The sequence below is a fragment of the Diadema antillarum genome, unplaced genomic scaffold, assembly GCF_040938485.1.
Source record: "Diadema antillarum isolate AM-2024a unplaced genomic scaffold, OU_Dant_1.0 scf00000003, whole genome shotgun sequence".
NCBI classification, from domain to species: Eukaryota; Metazoa; Echinodermata; class Echinoidea; order Diadematoida; family Diadematidae; genus Diadema; species Diadema antillarum.
Genome location: NW_027270892.1, coordinates 149,576 through 171,370, shown reverse-complemented (window position 1 = coordinate 171,370; position 21,795 = coordinate 149,576).

Below are 21,795 nucleotides of genomic sequence, written 5' to 3'. Positions count from 1 at the left end.
GCATTCATTTTGAGTCTCCCTCCCCCCCCCCTTAGGAATTCCCTGTCTTCTCCAGCATGACAGGGCTCTCTATCTGTGTCTCACCTACTTTCACTCCTTCTCCCTCACCTCTCATAGCTAATTCGGATAATTACTCCAGGTTGTTTAAGGTTTTGCACCATGTTGTCCCATGCTACGAACATTGTTGACGGGTGAATAAGTGCTCCTCGGCATCATTCACCATCCGTCAACGAGATAGGAGCGCGCCAAAACCCTAAACCCATCAGGAGAATGAGTATGAAGACAAAGAAAGAGAAAGGCATGACATAATCCACGCAATGTATGTCGTATAATGATGTTTCGGTTGCAAAACGCGGGGTTACCATGTACGATTACCGGTTCGCGGACTCTCTCGGGCGATTCGCGGGCTTTTCCGCAGCCACTGTCTGTCTCCCTCCCGCTTCTTTTCTATCTCTCTCCCCCTCTCTCTCTTCGTCTGTCTGATTAGTCAGCATTTGAACGTAATTGATGCAATACGCATTTCAAATCATCGAAGCCGATGATGGATGTATTCATACGAATCTGTATTTGGTTTGCCTCGGCACGATAATAGAGACATCTGAAGTGTCGAAACTCTGTACCATGAGCAATCGACCCGAGAGAGTCGAGAGGAATCGCGACGAAGTTTCTTTCATTCGAACTGAACAATGAACCTGACTTTTAGTAGTCCTCGCCAGCTAATGTCAGAGAAGTATGGCGGAAGAAAGCATCCGTCATTAAAGCGACCCAATGCTCAGGTGGCGTCCAATTTGCAGGTTTCCCCAACAAGTCTCAAACACTCGTGTTAGTCACACGTCAATTTGAAGCCTAGACACAATTTCCTTTTCTCCTTCTACCTCTTCTTCTTTTTTCATCTCTCTTTCTACTTCCTTATAGTTCTTCTTCTTGTTGTTTCTCTTCAATCGTCCTCTTTTCCATCTTCATCTTCTTCCGTTCTCCTCCTTCTCCTTCTCCTCCTCGGTTTTTTCTTCCTTCTTTTCTCCCTTTTCGCTACCAGTCCAATGTCGTGATGACCAATAATATCAAACGCATTTGACAGATCCATCTGTCCATGGACATCCTTATTCAAAATTATTCTATTAATTCATGAGATTATCTTATCTTGTAAATCCATTGTTGTATGAGCGGTAGAGTTGTGTTTCTATATTTTCATATTAGCTGTAATAATATCGTTATCACACACACACACACACACACACACACACACACGTAAACACACACATAAGCCCACACACACATACACACAAGAATATACACGATTAAATGAAAATTTTCAGTCACCTTCAAGAAACAAGGCAGAGTAAAGATTGAACAATAAGAGATAGGCATCCCCTTTCTTCAAAACGGGAAGTAAGTTTGCAGTTGTGATGCGGTTGGAACATTACCAGTTTCTCTATATTTGTTGAAAATAAAAACCAATAGTTTGACTATCGTGGTGATGACTTGCTTGATGATATTCACATTCATACAAGTGAATCAAAGGAATGACTGTTTCTGGTTAATGATTTTTAACTTCTACAATGTCAAATTCTGTCATGAGTTCTAGTAAAATTGACTTCTGACAAATAACTGCCCTTTAAAGGTAAGTTGTTAATGGTAACATTATTTACAGGAGTCATTGATTCTAATACAGTCGAACAGCAGTTCTCAAAATGAGCTGAATTCATGGTGATATTTTTTGATCTTTCTCATCACATACAAAATATCATTGTGCTTTTCTATGATTTTCTGAAAATATAGTTTATGACAGACCATTTACCTCTAATATTACTTCTATTTTGGCTTGTTTTATTGGAATGATTTTTTTTTTCAACATGACGCAAAAAAAAAGATGAAAGAATAGTCACGTTCTATTCCGTTTCACTTTAATGACTTTGTTATTAAGAAATATCTTGTACATTTTTTTACGTTCAATGTACGTTTTGTTTAGATATTGTCAACGAGCTATGCGCTGTTGGTACGAACACGAGTATAATAGGAGAACAAATTACAGGAAATAACCAAAAGATGAATTTTGATTAAGTAAAATAAGTCCATTTTGATCTAAGGAATCTTTGAAGATTGAAAAATCTCCTTATCTTATACATTCTTTTTACGCTCATATGAGAGTGCAGCAAGTATTCAAGTATAGAAATTTAAAACAAAAATGTCATTATTGCTACCCGGCTTTTTAATCCCAACTGTATGTTATACATAATTTTTAACCACAACATGAATAAATAGATTTTCACAACAGTGATTTTCTTCTTCTGTGTGAAAAAAAAAATTAAAATTAATAGATTAATTTTGAATTTGACGGCATCTGATATGAATATGTCAACCCCACCCTCTCGTAACGAATGCCTATTTGAATTGACAAACCTATATCTTTCTAAATTAAAAGGGATCATAGGAATGCTAGAAATCTAATTTTCTGTTATGGTCTTTATTCATCATCATCATTTTCATTACCGTTTGACTTGATTTGCGCGCGTTTGTGTGCAGCCAGTGAGTGCAGATGGATTTATTTTCTTTTCCTATTTTTCCCTCTTCTTATACCTTTGTTGAGTGTATGCTTGCATATATCTGAGTTTTTTTCCCCGCTTCAACTGTGATAATTATTTGATATTCTGACTTTGTATCTGCATGATACATGCATACTTTTGACTCACTCTCCAGTTGTATGTAGCATAATTTGTGTAACTCATGTACATAAGTTCCACGTATTTTCCATGATGTATAGATCCATGTAATACTGCAGGGCGTCTTTGGAAAGCAGTTTTGTACAGCTGAATAGCTGGACCAAACCTACACGACAAGATAACGAAAACAAATAAACAAATAGATAAATGAATAAATCATTATCATTTTGATATGTTAATGCAGGCTGATAGAGAGAGAGAGGGAGAAATTCGATCATGGATGTTGCCGAGATCACAACTCTTATATGGCTTTCAACTGGGTATAGGAAGGACTGAAAATAGGTTATTTTATCATTAAAACTATATAGGAGGGATTGCGCTATGACAACCACGCCAAACTTGTAGTGTCTCGTTGGTTTATTAAAAAACAAACAAAACTGGCTTTATCTATTGTTCCTACCTCTGAACGGTCTCATAGGACCGATTGAAATCTTGAAGTACTTAAACGCAATTATCAATTTGCTTTTATAACATTGCATCACGACACGGGCATTATAGTCACGCCGTCACTGATCATCAACATTTAACCATCGATCTTCAGTTTTATTGGCATTTTATCATTCTTGTTCTTATTTTCAAACATTGTCTCCTCTCGCAAAAATAATAAGAAGAAAAAAACCCTCCGTGACATTCTCTTTGCACAAAATTTGCAGACGACTTTTCAATTTCCGAAGTTTTATGATGTTTCCGAAGGAGGAACGTGAAGGGGTAATCATCTTACGACATAAAGAGTCTATAATTGGGGTTCTGAAGAACTATAAACTCTACTCAATCGGTATCGTGTGGAGAGACAGAAACAAGAAAGGACTTAAGGTAACGATGATTAACATGTGCATAGTTTGTTCTTTGAACTCGCCAGTAGTTGAGATGAAGACATCAATTTTGTGACAGGTTTGGCAATGAGGGGAAACGGCTCATTTGGAGGAGCGGTAGTTGTATATTTTCCACTCATTCTTTCTCCCCCCTCATGTGGATGGGATCGGCGTAGTTTGCTACGTCGTTCACGAGCCCATATTGAAAATTCCACGAGTTGATATTTCCGCTCGCAAAAGAAAAAAATACTGCACGGGAGTTGATGGAACGAAAATGAACGGGTTGCTAATAAAAGAGTTTTTCAAACAGAAATGTCGCGGGAGTAAGTTTAGCTGAAGTTGTCTGGTCAGAAGAAAAAAAAAACGTGAGGTGAAACGTCTCATGAAAACTGTTTTGAGCTTGAAATAAAGTAGATGACCGCAGAATTTAACAATCTGGAGACATATCATGTTTCCACAGGAGTCCTGAAGTATTTTCCTCTGGTTAGGTCTATACCTCCCCAAGTTCTGAATTTATTGCCGCTCCGAGTTGAATTTCTCCTACATAAAGGGTACACAAAAATACAGACGAATTTGATAATGCTGAGCGTCTTGTGGTAACACGGTTTTCTCCTCTGTTTCCTAATCAGATGACGCCGAGAGAATCGAACAGATTATGAGCAATTAGTACTAGAACAATTCAAGACAAAACGGACTGACCAAACAAACAAATAAACTTATTTTAGTGGTATTATGGGCTAGTTGTCTTTATGTTAGCCGTAGAAGGCAAATTGACGACCACGCGAATATGGGTTACAGTGGTTTGGTTTTAACGGGTGAAACCGTGAATGGCCACACCTCTTCGCCTAATATTCTCGTCATTTGACACCTTCGGATGCCAAAAACTGTTGGTTCAGTGTCGCTAAAAAAGATATACGACTGTCCTTTTTACCTACATTAACGACTATCTCTCGTTCGGTTTACTTCTCATCCAATGGAGGCGCTACGATGTCTTCATCATTTTGTCCGCTGATGACCACTGGAGATACCACCGGCTCCGGAAAGCTTAATATGATTAGACGACTTGATAATGATGATGATAATGATGATGGTGACGATGATAGTGATGGCGATGATGACATAAAATATGTACATTCATGCATGCATACATACATACATACATACATACATACATGCAAACATATAGATGCCCAAAAGAATTATTTACGTAAAACTGGTGATTGGTCATTTCAGGGAGGTGGAAGAGAGTCCACCACCCTGGTCATTATTCAAGGTTCGTCAGTGTCGAAGATGGAAGTGGACGACATACCTCAGTATCGCGTGACAAACTTTCGGAACGCGAGTCATAAAAGTTGATCCTACAATCCTAATAATCCTAATAATTACCTTCCTTCGTCTCGGTCTTGGTTAGTCTATGAAGGAGAAGAAAAAAAAAACCATCGATCTGCTTTTTGGTACATCTCTGATTTTATTAATATCTTTCTAGATACATAAATATGCTTAATTTATATGATATATACGAAACTTAAGTTCTAATCGTTTCTAGTTGCTCTGCTTTTGATATTAAGTGCCTGGTCACTAAGTGTTCTTTGGACCTTCACAAGATGTACGATTATCAGTTAGTCAGTCATTAGGCTTTACCATACTTTTCAAACATTTTAAGCATCGTAATATGTCAGACAGTGATTTTATTATCTGTTTCTTGTGTTGTTTTGTTCAATGCGTTTTAAAGATTGCACTATATAATTTTCGCTATATGATTAAATGATCGATATCTTATGATTAGAGTATCAGAACGATTGAGTGTTAGGTACGCCTTGCACATCTTTCGTGTTCTTATTTGGCCATCAATCTCCTCAAACCCCACTTCACAATAGTTGCGATCAGTTTGATGGATTTTTTTGGTTTGTTTCTTGTATCATTTTAGTTGTATGATATTCATCTCTTTCAGTACTTCCGTTTTACCCCAGATAATGAAATCTACAGATCAGACTATTTTTGTTGTCGTGAAATCCAGAGGTTCACACTTATTTACTCATGTCGTAATTGTCTCCATTAATGATATCTTATGGGTACTGAGCTACAATATTAACAAAACAGTAAAATCGACGTTTCTTTTTCTTGTCTTGACCTGATATACTCGTTATTCACCGGGCCTTCTTCGATTATTATCTTATCAATCTCAGCTATATAGTTCTCAGTTTTCCCATCTCCCTCCCTCTCTCTCTCTCTCTCTTTGAAGCCCTCTCTCTCCCTCACTTTCTCTCTCTGTCAGTCCGTCTGTATCTCTGTTTATCTGTCTGTCTGTGTCTGTCTATCTGCCAATACAATCTATATTTCTATCTTTCTCTAGCATTTAAATGTAGCTACATATCTCTATCTATCTAACTAATCATCTATCCATCTGTCCATTCATCTGTCTATACATCTATATATACACACACACACACAACATCTCTCTCTCTCTCTCTCTCTCTCTCTCTCTCTTTCTCTTATAATTTGCTGTTAGTATCTCAATCTCTCTTCTTTTTTTATTTCTCGGAAGCTTATCGTTCCTATGGTTTTGTATCTCTTTAGCAGTCCCCTTTTTAGGGGTGTTAATGATAACATGTTTCCGTCCGTGAAGATGTCCTTATTAACCGAAATATGACTACAATCGAGCCAATTTCCGCTCCAAAACTTGCAAAAGAACTGAACTCTCCATTAGAGCCCTTTTTGTTATTCCCAGACAGTATAATACATCACTCGAGAGGAGAATATTTGGCGGTAAATCGGGGAGATATTAAGGCACGGCTACACGAAATTTGTGAGAGACTCGCGATTCCATTGTCATGACGTGACGAATCGGTGGTGTATGGTGTCCTCAAAGAGAAACTAAAAGACAGCCAGGTATGCTATTGATTACCATGACGACGTTTAATCCGTACAATAGGAAGAGCGCGTTCCCCGGACAATCATAAATTCTTCCTCTGACATGTTTATCACCGCTCTGCCCTGGACATATTACTTGAATTAAACCATGGAGCTCCGTTCTCTCTTCTACCTCCTCTGCTCTAACGCATTACATTCGTCGTGAAAGGAAATGCCTAAAATGGGAGGGGGCTGCGAGATATATCAATTAAACACAAATGTCTTGGAAACTGAAGCTACAATTTCTTACTTTTTCTTCCATTTTTAAAGAAGAGTGATCATAGGTTAGTACCGTTCTACTCATCGATTTCCCATGTATGTTTGAATGATGATGATAGTAGAGGCCAAATAGTTATGGATATGTTAATGATAATGATAATCACGATAATGATAGGAGTATATAATAATGATGATAGCAATAATGATATCTTCTGTTAGTCTACGTTATAGACAGGTTGCCTTTTGATGCAAATGTTTGGTTGGACAATCGGATTCGGTTATTAGCCTTATGTTACATATTGACTGGAATTGTGACATTTATTATTGTAGTGTGTCCTTTTTATGCTGAACAAAAATCCACTCATTTTAGTGATAATTCGTTTTATTTTGTTTTTTAATTCATTTGGTAAGGTGGGGGTATGCAAATGAAATCCCCACCACTGACGAATTCTTCATGCAAATCTTTGCAGGGACGGATCATTTGATTTTTGAAAGTTAGAAGTAACCTCATGCAAAAATGATTTGCCTCCAAGAAATAGAAGTTTAAAAAGAAAATTAAAATAATATTGAAAATCAGATTGGTAAGAGTTTAATCAAATGTTCAAAGTTGTCCAATATTTTCACCCCCCCCCCCCAAAAAAAAAAAAAAAGATAAAAAAAAGAGAGAGAGAGATTAGAGCAGCAAAATCATAATAATGTCAATTAGATGAGGTGATTACATTATGGTCTCATATTAGTTCTGTTACTAGCAAACCAGTGGCCTTCTCAATTCCACGTCTTTAAATATGACGCCCGGGTGAGTTCCAACGAGTCGGTCGCCTTCTCACCGCACGTTTAATTTCGTACCTGTAATACCTGCGTGCACGATTGCCAACAATCATGTCTCGTCATACCTGGCTCGCTCGAGGTGAACCTCGGAACGAAGAGGTCAACCACTCCACGTGCGTGCAGGTGAGGCTCGTTGAAAAGGTCACGAATGCAATGAGACAGAGGAAAAGGCCATGGGTGAAGTGGGTCACAAATTCGCACGTGCAATTGACACTAATATTTGGGAACGCTCGTCTCGCCGTATCAAAAGCTATCGGCCGTACGAAAATAATGAGGGGGAGCGGGGGTGAGACCCCTTTCACACCGTAAACATCAGCTCGCCTCTGGTTTGCAACAGACTAAACTTAGCATTATCGCACAGATATTGAGTCATTCTCGATATTTGGATTGGAGATTGGATGCAAGAAATTTAGATGAAGCTTTAATAAAGGCAGCAATTAACGAACTAAAAGCTCTGTACGTTTTCTGCTCCCAGCCGATCACTGCTTTCACTGAGGTAGAAAAACGCTCGGCTGTTGTCTCTGGTTTAAAATCGACAACGCTTTCTTTAATATTGTTGCCTTGTTTCCTGATCAAAAAATAAGTCACCTTTAAAGGCAAACTCATTTAAAATAAAAGGGTCTTTTCTCTCGAAATTGCACTTCACAGGACAACGGAATTTCAGTTTCAATTATCATTTTGGTTATTACTCATTGATTGATTTTATTTGCTGTTGGTTGATAGGAGGCTTTCATCTTCACGATATCCTAACTGCCAGGTGAAAAGAATAGTTTCATTTTACCAATATCAAGAGGGTTTCTCACTCCCAATTTGTCAGCGGTTTATAATGCGGATAGGCTTCAGCTTGACTTTTTCTTTTCAGCGCTAAAAATATAGCAGCCGAAACGATGGAAAAGCAGGAAATAGTGATGACAACTTTATGAGAGAATTGCCCGTGGCAGAAACAAACGAGATCGGGTTTTTCTCCTGGGATGGATTGGAGGGGGGGGGGGGGTCGATTACTGATAAGATGAGGAGGGGTGGATGGGTCCTTTGAAGGAGTTAAAAGATAAGGATAGAAGTAAGTAAAGTTATTAAAGCTCGAGAGCCTTTGGGAAACATTAACCAATATATAGCAAACATTTGGCTCCTGTCTTAGAATGTTCTAAAGAAATGATTCTCGCTATGATTTTACGCACGGTGAATATACGCTTTGAACACCAAATCTTGCTCACGAAACATCGTTCTTTCAGAGTACGTACAATAACATATTTCATGATTTTATTGACGTCAGCGTATATTCTTTTCTTTCTTTTTTTGAGTGACGGCTTCCCTGAATTACATACAATAAAAGACTGATACTTCATATATTATGTCAGTCACATTGCGTTTAACGGATAGACAGCATAGTTTTCTTAACTACCCTTATTTTTCTAACAGTGTACCTGCCTTCATCGGCGAAGCCAAAACCTGAGAATGTTCGTATTTCCCTATTTGCAATTATGCAGCAATTGGGGTCGTTAACTGTTAGTGTGTGTCCAACTGTGTGTTTTGGAAATGAAAGGATTTTCAAAGGCATATATAGTAATATGCACACACGCACACATAACACACACCGCCACTCAGAGAAGCTAGATCTCTTTTAATAGCAGCTTGCCTGCCGGATCACCACGGGGGGACTCCTGTTAGGCTGTATGCCATCAGACGTCGAATGTCTTGCGGTATGTGTTCTTTGAGTTTGTCTCCTTGATTGAATGTAGAAGGGTATAGTGGCAGGCCAATATTCCTTCATTCATTCGCTAAAGCAGACTCTACAAATTCTTGAGAAGATTTGTAAAGGCAGTTTTGAGGTCATTGACACGCAAGGCAATAGTTAATCAGCGCAATGAAGCTGACCATCTTATGAATAATAAAACTTTGAATGAACACTCCGCCAGGACGCGCGCGCGTGCGCGGTCGCAGTATACCTGACACCGCTATTGTTGTTGCATTGTTATGGAGTCTAATTTGTGAAAATACGTCATGAGTGGACAGGACATGACAAGGCGCGAAAAAAAAAAGTGAATGAAAAAAAAAAAAAGAAATCTGAGCGAGAAACAAACTTGAGTCCAGACGAGACGAACAGATAGCAAGTCACGGGGGGTGACGAGTCTTCCTCGGACCGAGGTGTGAATGTCAACTTCCCTTCGTCAACAGGCACGTTGTCCAGTGACCGCGAACTGCCGCGAGAATCTGCACCTAGTTGGCAGACAGTACCACAGAGTTCTGTCTTCTTTGACTTTAGGGAATTCCGAAGTGACTGCCCGCAAAATGTTTTTCTATAACCTGGTAATCGTTATCGGCCAACCAACTTGTTCGTTCCATCCATGTTCTGCATTACTGATGCCTACCTCAGCAATTTCGACCACATTTAGCTCAAAAGTCATCATAGTACAAATCAACCAACTTGTTCATTCTACCCATGTTCTTCATTACCGGCTTTTGAAATTCCACGTGCATTTGTGGACTAGTGATACTGATCTAAATAGATATTCAAATCAGACGAGATGACCATTTTATCCCCTCATAAAAACTCCAATTACTTTACATAGAAACACTACTTTGTGTATGTTCAGCTTTGTGGGCGATGATTTTTGACGACTTTAACCCCTTCCCCGAAAAATCTCCATCATGAAAGAATCATAATGCCATATAAGTATATAAAAGATACGAGTTGTTGGGGGGGGGGGGGTTCGTGTTCAATTAAAAAACCAGGAAATTTGGTGAACATTTGTGTGCATGTTAATGGGCGACTATAGATGTCATAATTATGAGTGTCGACTGATTTCACTCACATTGAAAGTGATGGAAAAATTTTTGTCGAGTATTTAACAACTCAAGCGTTTTATAACGAATGACGATTATCGTAAACAGACATTTGCCCATTCAATCAAACTTTTTTTTTTGGTTGTTGTTGTTGTTGTTGATGGGTTTTTGTTTTGTTTTTGTTTTGTTTGTTTGTTGGTTTGTTTGTTTTATTTTTGTTTTTTGTTTGTTTTTTGTTTTTGTTTTTGTTGTTGGCTCTCTTTTCCTCATCTTCATTTATCATGCTGTAAATAAGACTTTGGGTTGATTTTGGTTGGATTGGACCCACCATCTGAAGTCTTACCCTTACCAAGAAGCTACGTAGCTCCATCATACCCTGACCTTTGATAACGTGCATTGAAACCGTGAAACCCATCAAAGCCTTGAAGAACATTATATTCTTCTCTCTGTGTATCTCCCTCTCTCCCCTCCCTGTCTCTCCTCCCCCCCCCGTCTCTCTCCCTCTCTCTCTCTCTCTCTCTCTCTCCCTATTTATTTCTCCCCTCTATCTCCTTCTCTCTTCCGTTTCTCTCTTTCTAATAATTCCTTTCAGGTAGAAAAGATGGACTTGTATGATAATGATTCGCGGCAGTTTCAAGAAGTCTAAAAATACTCGCAGGCTTTGCTCTCTTACTCATTTGAACTTTGAGATGTTCATCCATCTAACACACAGTCAATTTCATGTGATTCGAGACCTTTTCCCTTTTTCTCTATAAAGAGCTGGTCGACAGTTGTCCGTGGATTAGTCACTATTATGTCGAGACAAATAAGCAGTCGTGTCAACACTCGTGGTATCTTGTATGAGATCGAAAAGATGATGATCATTGATGCTAAGGGAGCAAAAAATGATGACAACATACTTGCAAACTACAGAAAGAGAGGGGGAGGGGGAGAGATATTGAGTATATAGTTACAGCACACAAGGTTGGGCAAAGGTTTGGTTTGAGTTGACTTGATTTTTAGTTTTTTATATCTGTACTGCCCTCGTATTATGACAAAATGACAAACAGGTCAGATGAGAGGCTGAAAGGTGAACGCTGAATATTTTAACAGAAGCACAATTTTCTCAGCAATAAAGATCTATATTAAATTATAATTAGCATACGTATATATATATATATATATATATATATATATATGTATATATATATATATATATATATATATATATACATATGTATATATATATATATATATATATATATATATATATATATATATATATATATATATATATATATATATATATATATAAAGAGTTGAAGGGTAATCGAGCTTGGGTCTGCCTGAACCGCTATGACGTCTCCGTGGCCCAGCGGTTTAAGGCGTTGGCGTTCCATGCAAAAGACCCGGGTTCGATTCCCAGCGGAGAACAATTTTTCAACTCATGCACTTTTCCGAAAAGGAAAAACAGTGAGAGAATAATGATGTCAAAGCTACGCACCGATTTATCTTATCTTTCTCATATCATATATATATATATATATTATGTATGATGTATAATACATCTCCTGTACTCGATTAAACCAGGGAGGTGCTCCCTGATTAAACAATGAAACACCATTGTAAACCAATAAACCAGTAAACCAGCTTACTTTCATTTATATTGTAATTGTAATAACTCTTTTACCATTCATTCAAACTCTTCTGTTCCTTTGTTAATCCGGAATGTAGATTTCTCACAGGGGTATTCCCTTCCCTCTTAAGTGTAATCTTCCCCACGTTTAATTTCGCTTGGGGGAAAACAGAGTCAAGTCAAAAAGACAGAACGCTGTATGTTTGTCCTTTGAATTCGATACGGTTAATTAATGTTTTAAGTCTACATGAAATAGTCTTGTAAAACAATGCATGAAATGTATGATTTTGAAAAGAGAGGTGAAAATAACTCTTTATCAAGACTGCGACTGTAACATTGTTAGTTTCAAAAAGCCAACAACAATCTCCTCCTGCTTTATGTTTGATTCTCAATGCATACTTTCAAAAAGATCCATCCGACTCTTCCACTGTCGTTCAAAATAAAATGTCGAAAGATCAACCGAAACAATCTGCTGCCCTGCCTGGATTGCAACCCTACCCTCGACCGACTGGACCTGCCGGGTCCTCCGGCCACGGACGCGCTAATCGCCCATCATTTCATCGTCGCCGCCCCATTATACAATATACCACCTCTTCAAATCTACCCCCCGTAATTTGATCAAGTTCTAGCGAGGTGTCAAAATAGACATGAATACTTCAACTGATCCACGCGGATCTAGTAGTTGGGGAGTGATACTTATTGATTCCATGCTAACTCCCTCCTACAGCACATAAAGGTAGAAGTAAGTGTGTGTTTGTGTGTGTGTGTGTGTGTGTGTGTGTGTGTGTGTGTGTGTGTGTGTGTGTGTGTGTGTGTGTGTGTGTGTGTGTGTGTGTGTGTGTGTGTGTGTGTGTGTGTGTGTGTGTGTGTGTGTGTGGAATTAACCGGATATCCCTTTTATTGAGTACCGGGAATCCTAGTTCAACGATAAGGAGACGCTTCGAATCGCGGATTTAGGAAAAGGATTGTTTTGATCACGCGGGGAACAAAAAGCAATCCAGGTTTATAACCTTGGTGACAATTTTCGATATGCGCGCAAGACCAGTATCAAATTATAGACTCTAATAATGGAAAGATGCGCTCTTATACACGGAACATCAGCTCTGCATTATCAATAGTATCTTTGTTTGAATAAAATGGTTATCGACTTGAGCTGATTAGGGTAGTTGCCTACAAGGGATGTAACATTACTATTCAACTAAGTACAGCAATCTTGCACTAATTATGTCTGCAAGTTTAAGTCATTTTTGCCATAATTTACGTCATGTACAGATAGATTTGAATGTTGTGAAATGATTTGAGTATCTCTACTATCTATGCTTAAAAGAAATAGATCTCATTTATATATTATCATCATTGGCTATCTAGCAGACAAATCAACTTTCTTCTCGCATCCCCCTCAATCATTTTCTCTCCTATTACTTCGTCTCCCATTTGACTGATTGAAATAGAGATTCAACCTCGATGGGGGAACTTTTCTCTTATATGAAATTCAAGTTTGTCTGTTGTTTTTCTTGCCAACATGTCACGAGATAGATCTATGAACGTCACATTAACTATGACAACGCAGCCATGCAACGACAATGATTTTTTTAATTTCTCTTTAGATGCTGGTGTATTTAGTGGTCCAACATCACATGTCGCGTTATTAGACCACAAGCTGCATAATAATTACCACAATCTGAGACAGAGAGAAACATAGAGCGAGATGTAAACGTTGCCGCCGATCCGATTGACTACCGGAAAAATTAATCAAAGCACGCCCCCATACGCTTGTAAACGTCAGTTGTGCTACGTCATCCATCTCCTTGTTGGGATACGACGTCTTATCTTCGGGAATTTTCCTTCCCGACATGGACTTGCAATTTTTATGTCTATTCCTCTTTACTTTTCCAATACTTAAAAAAGAATAGCCATATGGTACACTGTACAGATAAATGGTTAATCAGTTCCTTCATGTTGTGGTGTTGTGCTACTTATGAAAGTTTCTTTTACAGCCTTAAAATCAACTTTATACTTATTTCGACAACTGCCTTTTCGACTTGCCTACGAAAACTTCAATGATAATTTTATGATAATTATGTTTATCCACGTTTGGTGCCCAATCTACTCTCCCTTTATTGTACTTTTCTGTCCGTGATGATTTAGTATACAGAACCTTGTAAACTCCGGTTCCTAAAGTCAGTTGGCTGTAGTCTGGTCTTGCCGCGATCCAGGGGCTCTGTCATCGGCACCCATGCAGTAGCACCTCGGACAAGTCTTTGGTTCGTAATATTTGGTAGGGTTTTTAGGGGGAATCTGGCTGTCAACGCAAACAGGGGTCTCATAATTTGGCGCTGTGGTCGCAGTGCAGATAGGGGAAGAAACGTTCTGTCTCCTTCTCCACGATGTTTCGTCTCCCCCTCTCTCGCTCCCATCTCCCTCACACTAAAGGCTTAAGTTAAATTCGGAACATAAGACGGCTTCTGATGTTGTAATGGGTCCATAATGAGGCTCTTGAACGAAGGGGAGGGGAAGAATCTCCTCTTTCACATCATTCCAAACACAAACTAAACAAGACAAAACAAAGCGATACAAAATATCTTCTGGGGTCGCATCCTTGTCGCGATGACATCGGGGCTCCGCCCGAAAGTCGTCTCGATGTCAGAGGCCGAGGAGTCTATTACATTACAGATAAGAAGACTCCTGCTCGGCGCAAATCTAATAACATGTGCAAATTATCGACAAATTTTCCCCCAATTTTCAGAGTCATGGCTGAGGTCATTTTGATTTGCTCGAATTCGCAAATGACTCCAGGAAAGTATGCATATCTCTTGTTCTTTGCCTTTTCCTCCCATTTTCCCGTGATATAGAGATAAACTTTGGCACCTCTCCGGGTCGTTTGACAGTAAGAGAGAGAGAGGGAGAAGGAGACGAAAATCTAATTTAGCACCTCGTGTTTCTTTTTCACATTCGCACGTGGAATGAATTAATGCGCTGCTGTGAATTGTTCTGCCGATGCTGTCGCTGCTGCGGAGGCCGGTGTCACAGGCGATCCGTTCCGGCCAGTCGATAAGTTCCGCCGGAACTTATCGGCGGACTGTGGCCGGTATATAAGATCCCCCAGATCCAATCGGCGGGATTTTTGCCTCACCGCCGATAAGATCCCCCACCGCCGATTCGTTCCGGGTCTCTACCGTACAATGTATACAAAGTGGTAATGGGGAAACACCCCTTCAGTAAAATGTACTCTTCCAGTCTCCCTCTGCAGCCAATGAACTTCTCCAAATCTCTCTGACCAGCCAACCGAACAAAGTTGCCAATTTGAAACCCGGACTACAAAGCGATTCCTTTTTTCCCCTCCCTTATCTCTTTCGTCGTCATGGTGGCCATGGTACAGTCACAGAACTCTGCTCTGTAGAGTTCTGCACGATGTGACGTTGGACATGCCAACCTCTCTGATTTGAATCATTTTGAACAGAATAATCGAATGAGTAACTGTAATTGGGATGTTCGGCATGCTTTATGTTAACTACTGTAATACAAGGACCTTCATATTAAACATACTATGAGCTCAAATAGTCCACCTTCATTTTAATGTCTATTTTCAGGGCACATAGTCTAATCATTTTAGTGCGATATAACGACCAATATGATCGTCAACGTCATACATGCATGTTCGTTTGGTTCATTATTTTTTCAGTTGTAACAACTAAAAATGACGCGATGAATTTTGTTTTTGTGTGTTAAGTTGTCCTTATTATATGTTGTGTCCGTGTGTATGTGCATATGAATGTGTGCGTGTGTTTTTTTCTCTCTCTCTCTATTGGGGAGGCGGTCTATCTATACACACAGATTACTTCAAACAGGAAAGGTATTCTAAAGAGATACAGTATAGTTTTGGTTGAGTGGGCGATTGAAAATCTAACGTTTTGCAAGACTTGTAATTAGAAAGCACATTTGAAATAGAGAGCGTACGATTCTAAGAGAAATTGAAAGTACATTATACAAAATCGGTTTGGACTGAAAAAAAGACATGTGTAGTGGGCAGATAAGGTGGGTCCATCCTTTAATTAGGGTCTCTTTGTTTATACAATGCGAATAAAAAAAAACGCAACAAGATTTGATTTCAAATTTGTGAAGATTGTGTTAACTTTACACCAAAGTGAGTAGCAACATCTTAAAACCATATATGATACTCCTCTTCAAAATGATAATTATTTATGCATACACGGTCATGGATGGCTAAGTAATCATTCTTTTTAGACAATGGGTAAATTGGACTTGGGACCAAGTTTAGACCCTGCAAGAATCAATGCACCTTATCAGAAATTAACTTAACAAATCAATGGAATAATGAAATTAATAACCACAACTTACCATTGTTTTTTTTCGGATATCTCTTTTTAACATTACATCCCATGCCCCTCAACATGGCCACCATTCCTTCTCACACAGAGATTAGCTCTTTTCTACATCTCACGCACAATTCTGCGAATCATTGTGGCTTGATGGCGTAGAGCTTCAAATTCAGTGATTCTTTGTCTCAGAGTTGCAATATCAGGTTGAAGGGTAATGAACACTTTGCTCTTGAGATAACCCCAAAGGGGGAAAAATTGCAAGAAGTCAGATCCAGAGATTCTGGTGGCCAATGGCTGCACACCATGATACAGGGCAATCACCCGATTTCCAAATACCTCAGCCAATCTGTTTCTTACTGCAACTAGTCGATGGGCTGGTGCGCTATCCTGTGCCCACCATAGGCGTCTGAACACACCCCTTTGTTGCACAGGAAAATCTTCCATTAATTCAGGAATCACATGTTAATTTAAAATTTGTAAGCATCCATTTTCGTTGCGGTTGTTTTCAAAGAAGAAGGGCCCTAGGTATGTCTCACCAGTCTGAACATTAAAAAAAAAGTGAATTAAAAAGGATTTATGCTGGTCTCACTAACTGAAACTCAGCCATCCGTGACCGTGTAAGAATAAATAAGATGTCATTGGAAAGAGGAGATTATATGGCTTTATGATGTTGCTACTTACTTTGGAGTAAAGTAAACACCATCTTCACAAATTCGAAATTGAATCTTGTTGCTTTTTTTGTACGCACTGTAGCTACATATATCTCAGCAATTTGAAGCTAATTTGTGTAAAATGAACTCTGAATTCCTAAAAGAATTGAATGCTGTTTAGTGTTGCAGGTTTCTCATTATTTGTTTGTTCTGAACACCACCTTATAGTCAATACTGTACCATCCGTTCAATCTTGAATGTCTTCCCTTTCCATGATAGGGACTGAGGCCCCAAAAAATATCTTCTGTTAAAAGGGGATGGCTTGTAACTGATCATCGGGAATCAGTGGGAATGCTGGGGGATGATTGTTCCAATCCTTGGGGGATTCATTTAAGAGTGCATTTTTTGTTCTGTGAAAATTATTTGCTTCAGAATGGTCTCATATTCAAGTAATGTGCAGTGTAATGTTTCCGGGTTAGCATGCCTGTACAGTCACGGGGAATTAAACAACACAGTTATACTTGAATATGAGACCGTTCTGAAGCAAATAATTTTCATACAACAATAGATATATTAATGTACTCTTTAATGAATCCTACTAGAATTGGAACAATCTTCCCCGAGCATTCCCACTGATACCCATTGATCAGTTACTAGCCCTCCCCTTGAAAGAAACTAGAGTGCATGCAAAATATGGGGTAATATATATCAAACTCGCGTAAATTTTCTGACTTCTAGTGATACCCTATAACTTGAATATCCAAACAGTGCACCTATGTCCGATATCTGGTGTTCCATAAAAAAAAGTTACATTTTCTCTTCGTAAACATTAAGTTTCATTTATATATGTACATACATTTTTAATGGAAACACATATTATATGCACATGTAAAAGGTGTGAAGCCAATAGTGGCGATGGGATAGACAGAAATTGAAAGAGATAAGAAAATGAAAAACAGCTATCATAAACTACATGTAACATGAATCGACAGGAAACAGACAGAAATATGGCTTAATGTACCCCAAAATGGCATCTTTTAGATAAAAAGTAAAAAGGGTAAAAGCGGTAGGCTAACAAAGAGAGAAAAAAACAACACAGAATTAAAAATAAAGAATAAAGAAGAGATTTAGAGTGCGAAGGAGAAAAATAAGGAGAAAAGTAAACAAAGGAAAATTTTATTCATCTCGAGTTATAATAGCTCTACATCAACAGCTTAAAATAAAGAAATTTTAATCCATGTATCCATAAATAAATAAATTCAATTCAATTCAATTCAATTCGTATACAGCTGTATATCAATAGTTTTTGTATACATGTAGTTGTAAATGTCGGGTTAATGTATTGTTATTATGGTGCATACGTTAATGTATGTTAATGTGAGTGAGTTTCATTTTTTACTCTATGACATGTCTGATTGTGGTGTACCTGTGATGTATTGAATGTAAATTTTGTTGCGATATCCAATGTATAAAGAATTTCCAGAGTGGACAATTTAAGTAATCAGTTGATAAATCTCCTCTTCCGTTTATCCTGTTCAGCGTGTAGGCATTCTCTCTCTCCTTCCTTTAATTTTGTTTTTGCTCTAATCCTTTCATTCGTATATTCCCCTCAGTTTAGTCATGTCACGTTGTTGTGTCTCTGTTGTTTCTTTCATTTTGTCTTATTTTTTGCATTATGCATAATTACGCACTTGTAATTATAATAAGTATTTTTGAAGATATTTTAGAGTGGTCTAAAATCTACAACCAACGCTTTTTAGTGGACCTCTTAGTTCTCATTTTTACCCTGCAAACATAACTTTGTAATACCAGTATGTGTGCATATCTTTATTAGTTTGTTAATTACCATTGAATGTCATACTTTGTAATGTATACTTGCTTATGTTTGCATTTTTGATTTACTTTGTGTTATGTTTTTTTTGAAAGAAAAATGAGAATAAAATAGATAAATGAAATGAAATCCAAATGCATAGCTCCATTTTAGTCCCCTGCATACACGGCATACACATTAACAATTTGTTTGCAGACTATTAGACCAACATTCTTTTTTTGTTTTGAAGTAAGCTGAACAATAATTTTCTTATCAGAACAAAGCTCACCGAAAAAAAAAAACCATGTTTATCCTTGCTGTACCCTACCAGCAAAACCTCCCTCTCTCTTCCTTCCCACTTCAAGCAGTCTCTTATAAATGTAGGACCTATAACTATAGTATTATCATGCTCTTTCGTTGAACTGTTCTTTGAAGTTTTGTCTATAAATAAAGGCTAATCGTACACTGTCTGCGCAACGGCTCCAGATGATCGACTCGTACGTATTTGTGCATGCTATTTAGCTAATACATTGTAGGCCCTACAGTAATTCATTTCTTCGCGCTACTTGTACGAGGTTATAATATGATTCATTTAAAGGGAAATTATCAGAACGTAAAAATAGGTTTGTCCTTAATATCATTTAAAAAATGAAGAAATAGCTTTCTTAGATTTTTTTGGTTTGGTATCAGCATCCACAATACACAGATATTATTTTGTTTTTAATGAGGCCTACTCGCACAACCCGGATAGGATCGGCGGTTGCGGAACGTTTCTGCGTACGGCCTATTGTGCGGTATATTCGTTCTGCGGAACTAATCGACTGGATTCGACCAGTATATCGGTTCCCCCGGAACCCGGAACGGATCGACTGTGACACCGGCTCGTGTCGGCAAACAGCGGGAAACGATCGGCATGGTATAGGGGGAATCAATTTCATGCCAAATCATGAGGACGCAGCACAAACTTTTCAGAGTAAATGAGACCAAGCGGACATGGTATATTTGACTTTTTTACAGCTTTAGAATACAGGCCAAGTACAAACAAAGATGATTGTATTGGAATGGAAAATATAGAGAATAAAACAAGAAGAATGGAAAAGTATTAATGATTATATGGTCTTCTTTGTCCAGGGTTACAGCCCTCCTCAGAGTTGCCACTGCTCTACCAGAGGGCCCTGCCATTATTATTACCCCAGCGTGGCCAGGTACCCATTTATACTCCAGGGTCGAGAGGGACATGTGTAAAAACATCTTGGCTAGGGACGTAAGCACTGGGCGGGATTCAAACTCGGTCCTCCAGTTGAAAGTCAGGGGTCATATGCACTCTGTCACAGTGCCCCACCCGAGAAGAAGAAAGGAAATAAGAGTAAGTGCAAGAAGCAAGAGGAAGAAGACAAATCAAAACAACAACGTTTATATCAAGAAGAAGTAAGGCGAAAAGTATGTTAAAAAGGAGAATCGGAGAAACTTTTCTTAATTTTCTCTTTCCGTTACTATGTAGGCCTATTTTCTTCTGCTTTGTCGTATTCTTCTTATCATTTTTTCTCTTTTCTTTCAGTTCCTTGTTATCATCATATATTATTGTTCTTTTTGGGAAAGAAAATTTTACAATGAGGAAGAAGAGATGATGATGATGATGTAGACGTTATATCATAGACATGATGGATCTAATTCTTAGATAACGCATTGATGTTAAGTTTTATCACATTTGAACATAGATAGTTTTAGATTTGATTTCGTTTCAGCGAACTTTTCTTTGTCATTGTGGATAATTAGTTGGAAACCAAGTGGATATTTTGCAAACACCATACTTTTTAACGCATCACCGCCTTCAGTGTAATATAGCAGAGCGTTGTGCCGTTTTAGATTAAAAGGCGGCCACAGTGACGCTTTCATGCAGCTCTCGTGGTTATGATATTCCGAATATTTAAATCCTCCACCCTTTCCCTATCATGAAGAATACAGTGATCATGGTGATGCGTCCTTCCAGTAAGATTCCAGTAAGTAAGGTCCATGTAGTGTCCGTTCATATGTCATTAATTCTTCTTCACTCATCATTACCAAGGGGCGGATCCAGGAATTCTGTAAAGGGTGGGGGGGGGGGGAGGAGGAGCAACTAATATTTCTGGTGTCACTTCCGGGTTTCATTTCATTTTTTTCCTTTTTATTTCTGTTGGTTTTTTTATGAATAATAAAGGGGGGCGTACGCCGGTTGCGTCCCCATCTGGATCCGTCAGTGTAACCTATAGCCTAGTAGGTAGACCCCCACCCCTCTCCCCCAGGTATCCTTGGTTTATTTTATTTATTTATTTATTTATTTTATTTATTTCTAATCTTTTGTCAGGGTAGTCCATTCACCAATAAATAGTGGTCTTCCATGGAGCCCTGAATAATATTGATGAACATATGTACATTAAATAGCAAAACGTATATACAGAAGATGACATAATACAGTGTAGATACATACCAGCATACTGTACATTGGTGGATCTGTTAACCCACTAGCATCTGCAACGCCCGAAACCACCGTCTTATTACTCCCTATAAAGTAACCACCCGCAACCGCTCGTCCGTTGTTTAGGTAGTTTTATGCTTTATCTTTTTTTTTTCATATAGAATAGATAATTACGTGATTTGAAAGAGGATAAAGGTCAACGAAATTATGTCAGAATTATTTCTGTTACACATCATTCTCTAGGTAAAATCTTAATAGTCTTTCAACATGAATATAACTTATGATAGACAAAAATAAACACGCAGTGAACTATTTTACATCATTTAGAAAATTGTCGAAATGAGAGTAATATTGCTGTACCTTCCAGGAAACCATATAAGGCCACTATGTATAGCCTACAGAAGCTTCAGTTGCTAATCTTGTCAAGCCCCATACACAGTAGATGTCCTTTTTTCACTCCTTGGATACCACAACTCCTTCCAGTGATGCTATTGATAATATTTCCGTCGTTAACCTTTTGCATTTCATACTGCATGAATACGATCATTGTAACTTCACGCTAGACACGCTAGACTATTTGTAATCTACATACGTATAAGCGAGATGGTAAATAAAGAAAATTGATATTTGCGATGTTCACCTGAGTGTACTC